This window comes from Coffea eugenioides, chromosome 5 (assembly GCF_003713205.1).
Source record: "Coffea eugenioides isolate CCC68of chromosome 5, Ceug_1.0, whole genome shotgun sequence".
NCBI lineage: Eukaryota > Viridiplantae > Streptophyta > Magnoliopsida > Gentianales > Rubiaceae > Coffea > Coffea eugenioides.
In genome coordinates, this window is record NC_040039.1 from 37,309,854 (window position 1) to 37,323,382 (window position 13,529).

Consider the following 13,529-nt stretch of genomic DNA (forward strand, 5'->3'; position numbering starts at 1 on the left):
ACATGAAGGTGTTCATTATGCAAAACACCGTCAGTCGGGGCTAATGACTGACATCTTATACTTGACTAGTATCCTGTATTTGTACAATATAATGTATAAGCTGTAAAGTAAATCTAACAAATACTTCAAAATGGAAATTGACATCATTAGTGTGTTATATCATGATTTCTCTTCGATTTGAGCACACCTCAAACTAATTCATCTCAATAAAATTACATTCACGTCAAAAACCTCAAATATTATTTTGAATCCTTACGAATTGAGCTATCTAGCTAACTTTAGCGGTTTACGGGTTGCTTCTTTGAAAAAAGTTAGCAAATGCTAGTGTGAAAAACAACTATAAATAATATATGGCCTATCAACACAACTAAAACGTAGTGGTGAAAACAAACTCCATCACCATCTGCTAAGGCCATCTTAGAAGTCTCCGCCATTATCCTTGCAATGTCCAAAACAGAAGCTCTTCCTCTCTATGAACGAAAACATCTAAAAAAGATCATTCCAAGATTAATTGAACTTACAATTCTTTTTCTTTGCTTTTCCCTTCTTGGCTATCGCCTTCTCCATCTGAAAAACCATGGATTCATATGGCTCGTAGCTCTTTTGTGTGAATCATGGTTCACTTTTATTTGGATTCTTGTCGTCAACATCAAATGGAACCCTATTGCCATCAAAACCTACCCCGAACGCCTTCTGCAACGGTGCCTAGCTAAGCCCTTAAATACATATTTGCATAGTATTTCTTGATTTGTGATTCGTTTTCTTTTACTTATGTGTTTTTTCTATGTTTTTGGTGGGATAACAGGAATTTGGAGCTGCCCCCGTTGGACATGTTTGTAACAACAGCAGATCCTGTTTTGGAGCCGCCGATTATTACTGTTAACACAGTAATATCACTCTTATCTATGGATTATCCAGCCAACAAATTAGCATGTTATTTGTCTGATGATGCAGCTTCACCTCTTACTTACTTTTGTCTCGTGGAAGCATCCGAGTTTGCTAAGCTTTGGATTCCATTTTGTAAGAAGTATAATGTTCCTGTTAGAGCTCCTTTTCGGTATTTCTCCGACCAGAGTTTGTTCACCGGAAATAGTTCATCAGAATTCCAAGAAGATTGGAACATAATGAAGGTAATTTTAAGTTGGTATCCTTTTTTAATTAGATTGATTCAGAGAAAAAAAACTTGGAAAAATTAGCTGGTCCTTGGCTTTTGAAAATGGAAGTTAAGAACTTGAAGTCAAGTCACAAAACAAAATGGCAGTAAGTTTCTCTCTCTGAAGTTGAGTGTTTTCCTCTTGTAACCTTTTAGAGTTGAGTGATTTCTAGTGTGTCTTGATGATGAGAGAGCGTGGGATTTACAGTTTCTTAATAGTTTAATCCGTATCATTTCCTGAATATTTTACCGATTAAATTCTAAGTAAAAGATATAAGGCAAATTCACTTTTTGTACCGTATGTTAGTTTTCAACGCAAAACACTAGGCCTAGTTGGTGAATTTAAGAGATAAATTCTTTAGATGGAGGAGAGTGAAAGACTAAAGAGATAAGAACCAAAAAGGCTAATGTATGTTTTGCGGGAATTTTAGAAGAGAAAAAAGTACAGAAAAGTCAAAGATGTGGCTGTGTAAATTTGTCCGATAGCCAAAAGCAACTAATGTGTTTGGAAAAAGTATTATTTAAAATATTATCTGAAATAATTATTATAATATTTTTTGTGATGTGATTGATGTATGTGAGATAAAAAATAAATTAAAAATATAAATTAAAAAAATATATTTATGATGCAAGCGAAATATTATTTGAAATAATTTGACAATTCAAACACACTCAACATTTCCATCATGCAGGCGAAGAAAGCATAACTATATAATTAAGAAAGGGACAAAATGCAAGATGCCCAAAAAAAAAAAAAAGACGAACGGAAAAAATGTTAAAAAAAGGGAAACAATCTTCTTGAGAAAAGGGTTGATGAATCATATAAATTATGGAGTAAAGACAACGTACTTCTTTGACTCTACCTGTAGGACGAATACACACGGCTCTGCCAAAAGATTGAGGAAGCTGCTCAGAAATCTGTGCCATGTAAACTTACCGGACGATTTTGCAGCTTTTGTCGACATTGACAGGAGAAGCCATCCAACCATCATCAAGGTTGTTTTGCTATACATTATTATCTCCTATATTATTTTGCCTATAGTTGAACAAGGTTTAGACCGGAAGTTCCATTCCAAAAAGATTTCAAGAATTCGTGTTACTTGTAAACTTTAGGAGGTCAAAAGGCATTTAAGGTGAAATTTAGTGGCCAATTCTAGTAACTATATGGTGCACTAGGAAACTTTCAAGTGAAAAGAAGTTTACTTGTACAGTAAATGTGACATGTTGACCAATTAAACAATATGCAATGTAGGTAATATCGGAGAACAAGGAAGGTCTTCCAGATGGGCTGCCTCATATTGTCTACATCTCCAGAGAAAAGCGCCCAAATCATGCTCACCATTTCAAAGCAGGAGCAATGAATGTTCTGGTAAAACCAAAATTTTACTAGAGTAGTAATCAATTTTCTATTTTTATTTGAGATTTTATTTTATTTTTACCAAAATTAATGTGCATAAATATTGATAAATTACTTTGGAAATTTTCCATAGGCAAGAGTCTCCGGTGTGATGACAAATGCTCCTTTCATGCTGAATGTAGACTGTGACATGTTTGCCAATAATCCACAAGTTGTCCTGCATGCAATGTGTCTTCTTCTTGGTGTCAAGGATGAAACGGACTGCGGATTTGTGCAGTTTCCCCAACAGTTCTATGATGGATTGAAGGATGACCCTTTCGGAAACCAAATGGTTGTGACGATTAAAGTAAGTAAATCTCATCATTCCACCAGCAAAGTTTTAATACTTCTTCCTTTTGGTTTTTTTGAAATCATACTCAAACATTTTTTCCTTCAAGTATTATGATGTTATAAATCTTCTCCAATGTTGAATTTTAGAAAATGAATTTGATAACAAAAGAATAACTTATTTGTTATTATGAAGTTTTACTCCTACAAATGTCGTAGAAAATGAAAGTGAAAAACTAGCTCCCTACAAAAAAATACATATACAGGGGTGAATTGTTAACAATATAAATTGCTATAAGGAAGGTTAATTTGATTTAAGTGTCTTATTCCCTCTTCTGCTTATAATAACAATTTGAAGACATATTGGTTGTACCTTTTAATTCCTAGATGTATTTAGAATTACAAATGATCAGTGATATTTTAAAAACTCACAAAGAAAAAGCGTTTCAAATGAAAAAGAGAAATCGTTACAAAGTTGACAAACTTCAAGGGAGTTTAGAGCAAATTATTTATTTATTTATTTGTTTTGCAATGCTTTAGTCTTCAAGAAAATGTCAGGAAGTGAGTTTGACAAATGCCCTTTGTAATTTACTTCACTTTGTCTGCCACATGCCATTTGAAAATTACTCCATTTTGTTTGATGTTGTTTAATCAGTACTTGGGGAGAGGAATGGCTGGGCATCAAGGCCCCTTATACGGAGGGACAGGATGCTTTCATAGAAGAAAAGTCATATATGGCTCATCACCAGAGGACAAATCAGGCCATGGTATGAAAGTTATTAGCTGTCACCTTTGTTTTGTTTTCATGCACTAGGGTATCATCAATTGAAAGCTAATTCACGTTGGAAAGCATTTTTTTGTTGATTATTTTGTACAATAAATACTCCTACATGTACAGAAAAATATCTATATACCTCTCAGGAGTGCTAAAGAAACATAGAAACAATAACAAAAAATTCATCTGAACATGTCTTCAGTGAGAAGGCCAGTTGGAAAAGGAATTGCTACTTCCTTCTTTCGTCTCAAACCATGAATAGAACTTTTAATTACCTCACAGAAAGCGATGACCTTATTGTGCTGAACCGAGGAGTAATATTTAATTTTTGAGAATCACTTGAAAGGATTAGGGGATCACAAGTTAAGTTCCGTTTAATTCAAACCAGTTGACGCAATTTGTACAACTTATATATATATATATATATATATATATATATATATATTAACTTGTATAATTTTAGTATAGATTTGAATTTGTCAACTTATACAAACAAGTTAAGATTACATCAAACTATATGAATTTATTCCAAATATAATAAGAATTATATGAACCAATTTGAATTGAATAGAATTTAACTTGTAAGCCCCACTTGAAAATCCTTTATTATCAGAAGCCAATATGACACGCAAAAAGTCATTTTGTCACTTTATCGAATATGACACACAAAGGACTTGTGACATTCTATTGCACTATTATTCTCAGGAAAGATGAACATTGGAGATTTAGAGAAAACTTTTGGAAAATCCACAAAATTCAACAAATTTGTGGCTCAGGCTTTATCTTCATCAAGCAGAACTGCAGAAAGTCCTGAATCTATCTCCAAATCCATTGATGAGGCATGCCAAGTTGCTAGCTGTGGTTATGAGTACGGTACTTCATGGGGCAAAGAGGTGAGAACATTTTACCTACAATTTGCACTTTCATCCTTTTCATTTGTTTTTACTCTATAAACAGAATATACAATTTGTAGTTCATCATTTTCACTCTATAAACGAAATATTAAGATGGTAAAACTCAATGGATTTTATTTTTATTTTTGACTTTTCATACACACATATGTCCATAACATGCACATTTATATTTTTTAGTTTTCCTTACATTTAGGAAGTTTTCTGGTTTAATTTTACCTTTCCAAAAAAATTAACCTTTGAGGCCCTACTTAATCCAAAGTTCATAAAGAAATGAAACAACAATATTGTTTATGTTTTTGAAATTTGGTGCATTAAGGATACAAGATAAGTGTGCACACGTGCAAGGAATATATATATATATATGAGTAAATTTTATATACACTGCGAATGTATATACTATCATGATTGGATGGATGACACATAAGCAAATTTTGAACTTCAAATTCAAATTTTGTGCATGTATTATAGATCTAATGGTGATAGTGTATACACTGACAGTGTATATAAGATTAATCCTATATATATACCCACCATTCAAACTCTAAAATTATCACCTAATCTTGAATTACAAACACTATTCCAAAAAAAAGTTATACTCTAGTGGCAAATAACTAGCTTTGTGTCATGGTACCGAATGGAAGAAACTTATTGTTATCTAGCGCTAGATGGAAGAACCTTATTGTTATTTGTGAGTTTGGTGAGCTTATCTTGGGTCTGCTTGGGACCTTGGTTTTTTGGGCTGGTTTTAATAAATAATAACTTTGTCTATAAGAACCTCTTAAAACACCCCAAATTTTTTTAATACACATTTAGAATATCTCAAAACACTTATAATTTTTTCTTTTTTTCATTTCTTCTCCTTCCTCCTTCCCCCCTCCCCTAAGCTCACAACCCTCCATTGGCACTTCCGCTAGCCGGCACCTCTGCCACCGCCACCTCTCCCCTCTCCAATTTTTTTCTTTCCTACCCTCTCCTCTTTCCTCCTTCCCTTTCTCCTCCCTCCCTCTCTCCTCGTCCTCTCCTCTCCCCCCTCTTCCTCATTCCCTTCTTCCCCTGTCTTCCCTTTTTTCTCCTCTCTTCACCCAACTTCCTTGCCCTCCTCCTCCCCCACCCTCGTGTTAGGGTGAGAAAGAGGGCAGGAGAAGGGGTGGCAAGGGAAGGTGGAAAGAAGGAGAATGGAGGAGAAGAGATGAGAGAAAAAGAGAGGGAGAAAGGGAAGAGGGAGGAGGAGGGGAAAAGAGACGGAGAAAGGTGGCAACTGGTGGTGGTGGCAATAAGGATAAGAGAGAAAGAAGAGCAGATCTGGTTTGGAGAGGGAGAAGAAAATACACAATTTTTCTTCAAAATTTTCTTCAAAGAGGAAAGAAAGGGAAAAAAAGAAAGAAAAAGAAAAAGAAAAATTTTAAATTTTTCCAAACCCTAAATACACAAAATTTTTCTTCAAATTTTATAATAAATTACAGTCAAATTTAATACACAAATCCCAAATGGATGAACTATTGTCCTCTTTTATATATTTTTAGGTTGGTTGGATATATGGATCTACAACAGAAGACGCACTTACTGGGCTTAATATCCATTGGAGAGGTTGGAGAACAATGTGGTTGACGACCAACCCAAAAGGCTTTCTTGGGAGTGCTCCATCATGTGGGCCTAATACACTGATCCAGCAAAAGAGATGGTCCACTGGACTTCTTGAAATACTATTCACTCCTAAAAGCCCATTCTTGGGAACTTTGCTTGGAAGGTTGGAGTTCAAGCAATGCTTGGACTATCACTATTTCCTTCTTTGGGGCCCAAGGTCGATCTTCGAAATATGTTATGCTGCTCTACCTGCTTATTGCATTTTGACCAACACAAATTTCCTACCGAAGGTAAAGGCAACTATTTATTGCAAAATATTTTTTCTATTTATTGCTTTTTGTCGTTCTCCCTTGTAAGGTTCAACTTTTGTGAACCGAAATATATCCTTTTTGTCATTCTCCTTTGGCAGTGTATACACTATCACGATTAGATGGATGACATACGAGTAAATTTTGAATTTTAAATTCAAATTTTGCACGTGTATCATATATTTAATGGTGATAATATATACACTGATAGTGATATAAGATTAATCCTTTATATATATATTTGTCTTTGTTTTCCCGAGATATGCACAAGGGTGGATGAAGAGTTCAATATCCATTATCTATGTACGTATACCTATTAGCAAATTGTAACTTTTTATAGCCAACATAAACACATTTCTTTTTAAGTTTTTAACGAGATATACTCGAAAGGACGGAAGGAAAGGGATAATAAAGCATGGATTTCTTAACTCTGATTTTGAAATGTGGAAATAAAGCCCCTCAAGTCTTTCATTTCTTTTATACTTAAGCCTTTCAACTATTTAGTTGTATTTGATTCCTAACTAATATATATGATAGAAAGAGCTATATGAAATGAGAATATGGTATGAAGTAGCATTTTTCTTGATAAAAGTTGTCTACTTCCATTTTTACCCATCAATTCATTAGCATGTGGTATGAACGTGACACTTTTATAGACATATATGGTTGAAAAGTGATCCGGGACAAATTTTTAAGCTTTCAATGTGTAGGGATCTTAATGCATCACTTTCGTATGAGGGACTAAAAATAGATGCTATGCAATTGTTAGGCCTATTTGTAATTTTTTATGGGGCTCAAATTCTTGATTAATAACATATTAATTTTTTGAACATGCAGGTGAACGAACCAGCTATACTAATACCAATTTCCATTTTTGTGATCTTTAACACGTATTGTGTATCAGAATACATTCAAACAAATCAATCAATAAAATCATGGTGGAATAACCATAGAATGGCTAGAATAATTGCCATGACTGCATGGTTATGTGGATTCCTTAGTGTCATATTCAAGATCCTGAGGTTGTCTGAGACAGTATTTGAAGTTACAAAGAAGGAACAAAGTTCAAGCATTGAAGATAGTGATGAGAAACCAGGAAGGTTCACATTTGATAATTCACCAGTTTTTGTGCCTGGCACAGTCATTTTGATGGTAAATTTGATTGCTTTGGGTATTGGATTCTCGAGTTTCATACAAAGGAGGGGAGGTCAAATAGAGTGGGGAATAGGAGAATTGGTATGTAGCATATGGGTGGTCTTATGTTTCTGGGCATTCTTGAAAGGGTTATTTGAGAAAGGAAAATATGGGATTCCATCATCCACAGTTTACAAGTCTGCAGCTCTGGTATTTGTGTTTGTGCAGATTTACAGATCAAGTTGAGGAATATGAGACTTTTGTTGTTTTAAGGTTAACTGGTTAAGTATTGGTTTCATACTTGCATTTAATTTTTGAAATTCACATGTTCATCCAAGAAAGATTTCATCATTGACATTTTCTGGGAAAAGCACAATAAAACTGTGCTATAATAACATAACACTTCATTTAAAAAATGAATGCGATGTATGATAATAAAATGCTTGAAAAACATGTTAAACATTTTTTCAAAACAGATCTTTTCTAAAAATTTCTTTTTTTGTTTTAATCTTTTTTTCAGTAGGAGAAGATTGGGATTTAAGAGACAAGGAGGGATATCTATTTTGGAAAAAATGTTTAATACAGGGGAAAATTGATCAAGCTCAACTATTAGATAAAAACTTTCTTGACTAAATACATGACTCTAATGTTTAGTAGTGCATCAAAATGATTTTTGAAATTTAAATGGAAATAACTCAAGGCTCTGATGTTTATCATTTTGACCAATGTGATGGTCCCTAATTATTATTAACATATAGTCAAAAGAGGTTTCAGCCTCTTTCAACTTTCGCCATCCCTTGGATGCTCTCTTGCACGCGTCCCCTTTATTCCAAACATGTTTCTTTCTTAAAATCGCTATTTTGCTGGTGCACTTTAGTGCACCTTGGCCAGTTTTTTTTTTTTTTTTTGCTCTTTGGTAAATCAAACAGTGTCTTATTCCTCTTTCTTTCTCTTTCATTTAGACGTATTAGCTTCAATCATATTTCTCTTTCTCTCTCTCTCTTTAGACGTAGCTCCAATTTAACATGTGTTTAGCTACTTGATGCTTCAGAACCTTCGGAGTGATCAAAATCTCATTTCCAAGAATTAGTACTTTGAAGCTAAATCGATTTTTCCATATGGAAGATGTACTTGTATAGACTGCAAACTTCCACTCCATTGTATCCAAGACTAGCTTAACTAATAGAAATGGTAGTCACAGCTCCATTGATGGAAAAATTAGTTAGATGACTATGAAACATCTAGTTCAACTATTAAACAGCCCTTTATCCTTCTTTCTCCCTTGTAAGGCTTGATGTCTCCTCTTGAACTAGGGGTGAGATTCGATCGATTAATTGGTTAATTGAAATCGATCAAAATTGATTTTACCCTTCTAGACTTCAACCCGATATTAAAATTGAGTTCATTTTTACCAAATTGAACTTGAATTGAATTAAAATTGGTTTCTTGAATGGTTAGCCATTTTTGTTCTTTTTTGTATTGGTATAAAACACAAAAAATCATACTTAATATCTAAAGAGTATATCTTGTGATTTATTAAGTTACTTTATATGAAACATAGAGTAATGGTTCATATACTCTAAATAATTATCATGTATCCATATGAATTGTATATTGCATGAATTAAGTATACAAACTTATTATGTAATAAGTAATTAAATATTAGGCATTAATATTACTTAACATACTTCCATACATACATACATGTGTGTGTGTGTATTTATTTATATATATGTATGTATGTATGCATTACAATGAACTACATGATGTTCTATTTTTTTTTTTAATGAAAGAGTTGTGTTTTATTTATTGAAGCAATGAAAAAGAGCCAAAACTACAGAGTTTCCCCAACACGATGGTCTTTTTTTTTAATTATTAGAAGGGCGTTAATATTGATTACTCACAATTTATGAGATAGTCAATAGTTAACAACCAAATTTTCTATGTATTTATATATCTATAATAAGTTCTAAAGACTAACATAGGAACATAAATCTCAAGGCATAAAAAAATAAGAATAATAATACACATGTATCACATATGCAAAATGGAAAAAAAAAATGAAATTGGTTTTGGTTAAAACTAATATTGAGCATGGGGAGGGGGGGGATAGTTATAGACACCTTTTCATACTTTGTATCCAGAGTACTTCATTTACTTTCCTCTACGGTTTTGGGTTCTAGAGGTATTTACCACGCACTTCTAGAAAATCAATTTTAACTGAAATCAATTTCACTAAAATCGATTAACTAAATTAAATATATTTTGACCAGAAATTCGGTTAACCAATTTCATGCGCACCCATACTAGCTTGAAGTGAAAAAAAAAAAAAAAGATAAAATAAAACTTCCATTGCACCGCTTACCCGTTTTGGACCATAGTTGATGCTATCCAGAGTTTAGGTTTTTTTGGTAAGTTAAAATTTATTCCCAAGCGTTAAAATGTACGTTACAATCAATACAATAAAACTGATTCACAAGGTGGAATCAGTCAAATAAACAAAGAGACATCAACAAAGTGATCTACAAGGTGGCCTTACCTGTTTTTTGATTGTAATTTTGGCTAAATTTTGGTTATCCAGAGCTTTAGTGATACAGACCCCATCAACTTTTGCAAGCAGCTTCACCAAAAACTGTACTTCCCCATGAAAATAAGCTGAAATTCTTTTACTGCCCACACGCTGCACAAAACTATCAGTGCAATTTTTGTGTTCAAACATTATAACTACGGTGCTGGTTTCTTGAAAATCATATGTTATAAATTATAATGCAGTGCTTAAAGTTATTTGTTTTTCAGGGCTAGGTCGTTGCCAATCTTTGATTGTAATTCCCCTAGATAATTTCTTCTCTACTAAGAAATTATGGAAAAAATAAAGGTTACTTGGAAGTTCTTTTCAAGGAGGATAACGAGGGGACACCACTCCTTCCCTCCCAAGTTCTACAAATTTATTTCGTCCACTTATATTTAAAAAGTATTCAATAATATCCTTTATAACTAAAAGTGAAAGGACTGTAAATTTTTTTATTTATTTAGTACGTTATTAATTTAATTCACTAAGAGTAAAAGTAAAATAGGTTTACATTTTAGTAACAGGATAAATCTCAAGAGAGGATTGGATAAGTTGGTTTTGCACATTATCCCCCTACTAATTAAATTTTAGAGAAATTTGGTAAATTCTTCTAAAAAGTGTAAATTACCCAAAAGTATGTTCATATAGGACCATTATTTATAAAGTTATTACAGTTCATGTAATTTTTCTTGAGTTTGTTAGGGTTAGTGTTAGTGAAGTTTATTTAAGGTGATTTTATAAAGGAAAAACTAAGTTGCAAGTTAAGGCTTTTGTGGCTAAAATTGCAATAAAATCAGAATTCACGGCCTAAAAATGGTAGGGAGAGAATCTAGGAAAGGGAAAATAAACAGACAAGAAGGATCAGGAAATAAGAGGGAGGGTCATCCAACACTACCCTACTACAAAATCACTGGTGATGGGCTACGCCAGGCAAGCAGTTAGCAACGAAGGAGATGATGACGATGATGGTGATGGCGATGAGGGTTAGAGTTTTTTTTTTTTTCATAAACTAAACCAGATTACAATCTTTGGAGCAACTGCCCCTACAGTCTGCCTGAACCAATTCAAGCAACCAAGCTAGAAAGTCTGACCTCTATTTAGCAGTTTCTTTCAGATTTATTGCAAACTTTGCTATATGGTGACTAACAGAGTTGCTTATCCTTCTAGTGAAGGAAAAGCAACATTCATAAAAATTGAGCTTCAGTCTTTTTATATCTGAGAGCACAGTTGCAATATCTACATCATCTTCCCCGCTATTTACTATATCAATAACATGCTTACAATCTGATTCAAACTCTACCCTCCTCCACCCTTGTTGTTTGGCCATCAGCATTGCTGCTCTTAAAGCCAACGCTTCCTCCATCTTTGGGGTTGAGTAGTTTGTGCCCAGCACTGCCCAAGCTCCCACTACTTCCTTCCGCCAGGTCCTTGCCACCAATCCCCAACTGCTTTCTCCTTGTTTTGTTGAACAGATGCATCAGAGTTTATCTTCACCCATGCCTCACTTGGTTCCTGCCATGCACTCAGCTCCTCCTTCCCACGCCCAATGCTTTCTGAACCACTGCTAAAGATCCCTGGCTTTAAGCTGCGAACTGTCTCACATTCCCTTTGACCTTCCAATACGCTGCCATAACAGAATTAACAATCACAGAATCCGCTCCTGTCTCCTTCTCCCCATGCACTGCATCCCTTCTCAGCTCCCCACAGTGCCAAATTTACCCTGTAGGTCCCACCCCTCCCAACTTACTGTGCACTGTCCCAGATAGCCATTGCATGTCACAAAAACAACAAGTGCCAATAGTCTGGATGTTCCCCACAAACATTGCACATATGATCCCCCTTAGGAGCACCTTCCTTATATTTGCATTCACGGCAGATAATATCTTGTAGGCATTCCAATGAAATGCTCAGCTCTATTAGAGCAACCCCCAAAGAAGTCCAGCTCGAGCTAATAAACATCTCCTATGCAGCTTGATTCAGCATTCTCTCCCTGACATAACCACATCTTTTTAAATGCATTTGTGCCACTATAAACATGACTGTATTAATATCACGCCGTACTAACTTGCTCCAATATACCTATCTTTCATGTTACAATAACTACCAAGTATCCTCATGTATTTCTCCCCTTCATCTCCATCAAAAACCGTGCAAATCACTCCCTACCCACTTGGCCACTGTTTATGAAGATCACTTACTCCTCTGACCAGCACCGCCCTCAAGTTCTTGGAGTTTTTAACTCTCCCACCGCTCCGTGTTTGGTAACCACCTATCCTCCCAAATATCAATTGACTTTCCATTCCCCACTCGTTTCCTTACCCCCTCCTCCAGTAATTCCCTCGCCCTCAATAAACTTCTCCAGTACCAGGAATCTGTACCATGGCACTTCATTGTCCAAATTGAAGTCCCTTTAAAATACCTTGCCCTCATGACCTTGCTCATCAGCAAGTTTGGCCTGGTTAAGATCCTCTAGAGCTGCTTTGCCAACAAAGCCAAATTGAACTCATGCAGCTCCCTAAAGCCTAAACCCCCATCACCCTTCTCCTCAGCCAACTTTCCCCAGCTCAACCAGTGAATTCTCTGCTCCTTCTCCTTTTGACCCCACTAGAACTTTGCCATCTCAGAGCTAATCTTCCTGCACAAGTCCTTAGGTATCATACAACATGACATTACATAGATAGGCAAAGCCATGAGGACTGACTTGAGCAACACTTCTTTACCAGCCTGGCTCAACAATTTCTCTTTCCACCCCTTCAACCTATCTAATGTTTTGTGCCTAATAAACTCAAAAGTCTGCCTTTTGGATCTCCCAATGACCATAGGCAGTCCCAAATACCTGCTTTGTTCCAGCTACTTCATCCCTTGCAGTTCTCTCATTACCCCCTCCTTGTGTCTACCCATCACATTCCTGCTAAAAAATAGAGAAGATTTCTCAATATTGATCAGCTGTCCAGAGGCTTTCTTATATACCTCTAATATACTCCTTAGCTGTTCCGCCTTCATAACAGATGCTCTACAGAAGATCAGGGAATCATCTGCAAAAAATAAGTGAGACAGCCTAGGAGCCTCCTTTGCAATCTTTATTCCAGACAGCTTACCCTGCACCACTGCTTGGTTCAATAGTGAAGAAAAACCTTCAGCACAGATCAGGAATAGATAAGGAGACAAAGGATCTCCCTACCTCAACCCTCTTGTTGGCCTAATAAAACCTCTTTTCTGACCATTAAAATTTATAGCATAGGTGACACTAGAGACACACTGCATCATCCACTGAATCCACTTAGGATAGAATCCCATTTTCATCATAACTTTGGCCAAAAAAAGTCCACTCTACTCTATCATAGGCTTTAGACATATCAAACTTGATAGCCATATAACCATCACTCCCAGTTCTTTTGTTTTAAGGAA

At 35.1% G+C, this 13,529-nt stretch overlaps 1 pseudogene; it reads left to right on the top strand.

Annotated features, from left to right (window-relative positions):
* The first annotated feature begins 390 nt into the window (after positions 1-390).
* Positions 391-7,882, top strand: LOC113770089 (annotated as a pseudogene).
* Positions 7,883-13,529: the final 5,647 nt, after the last annotated feature.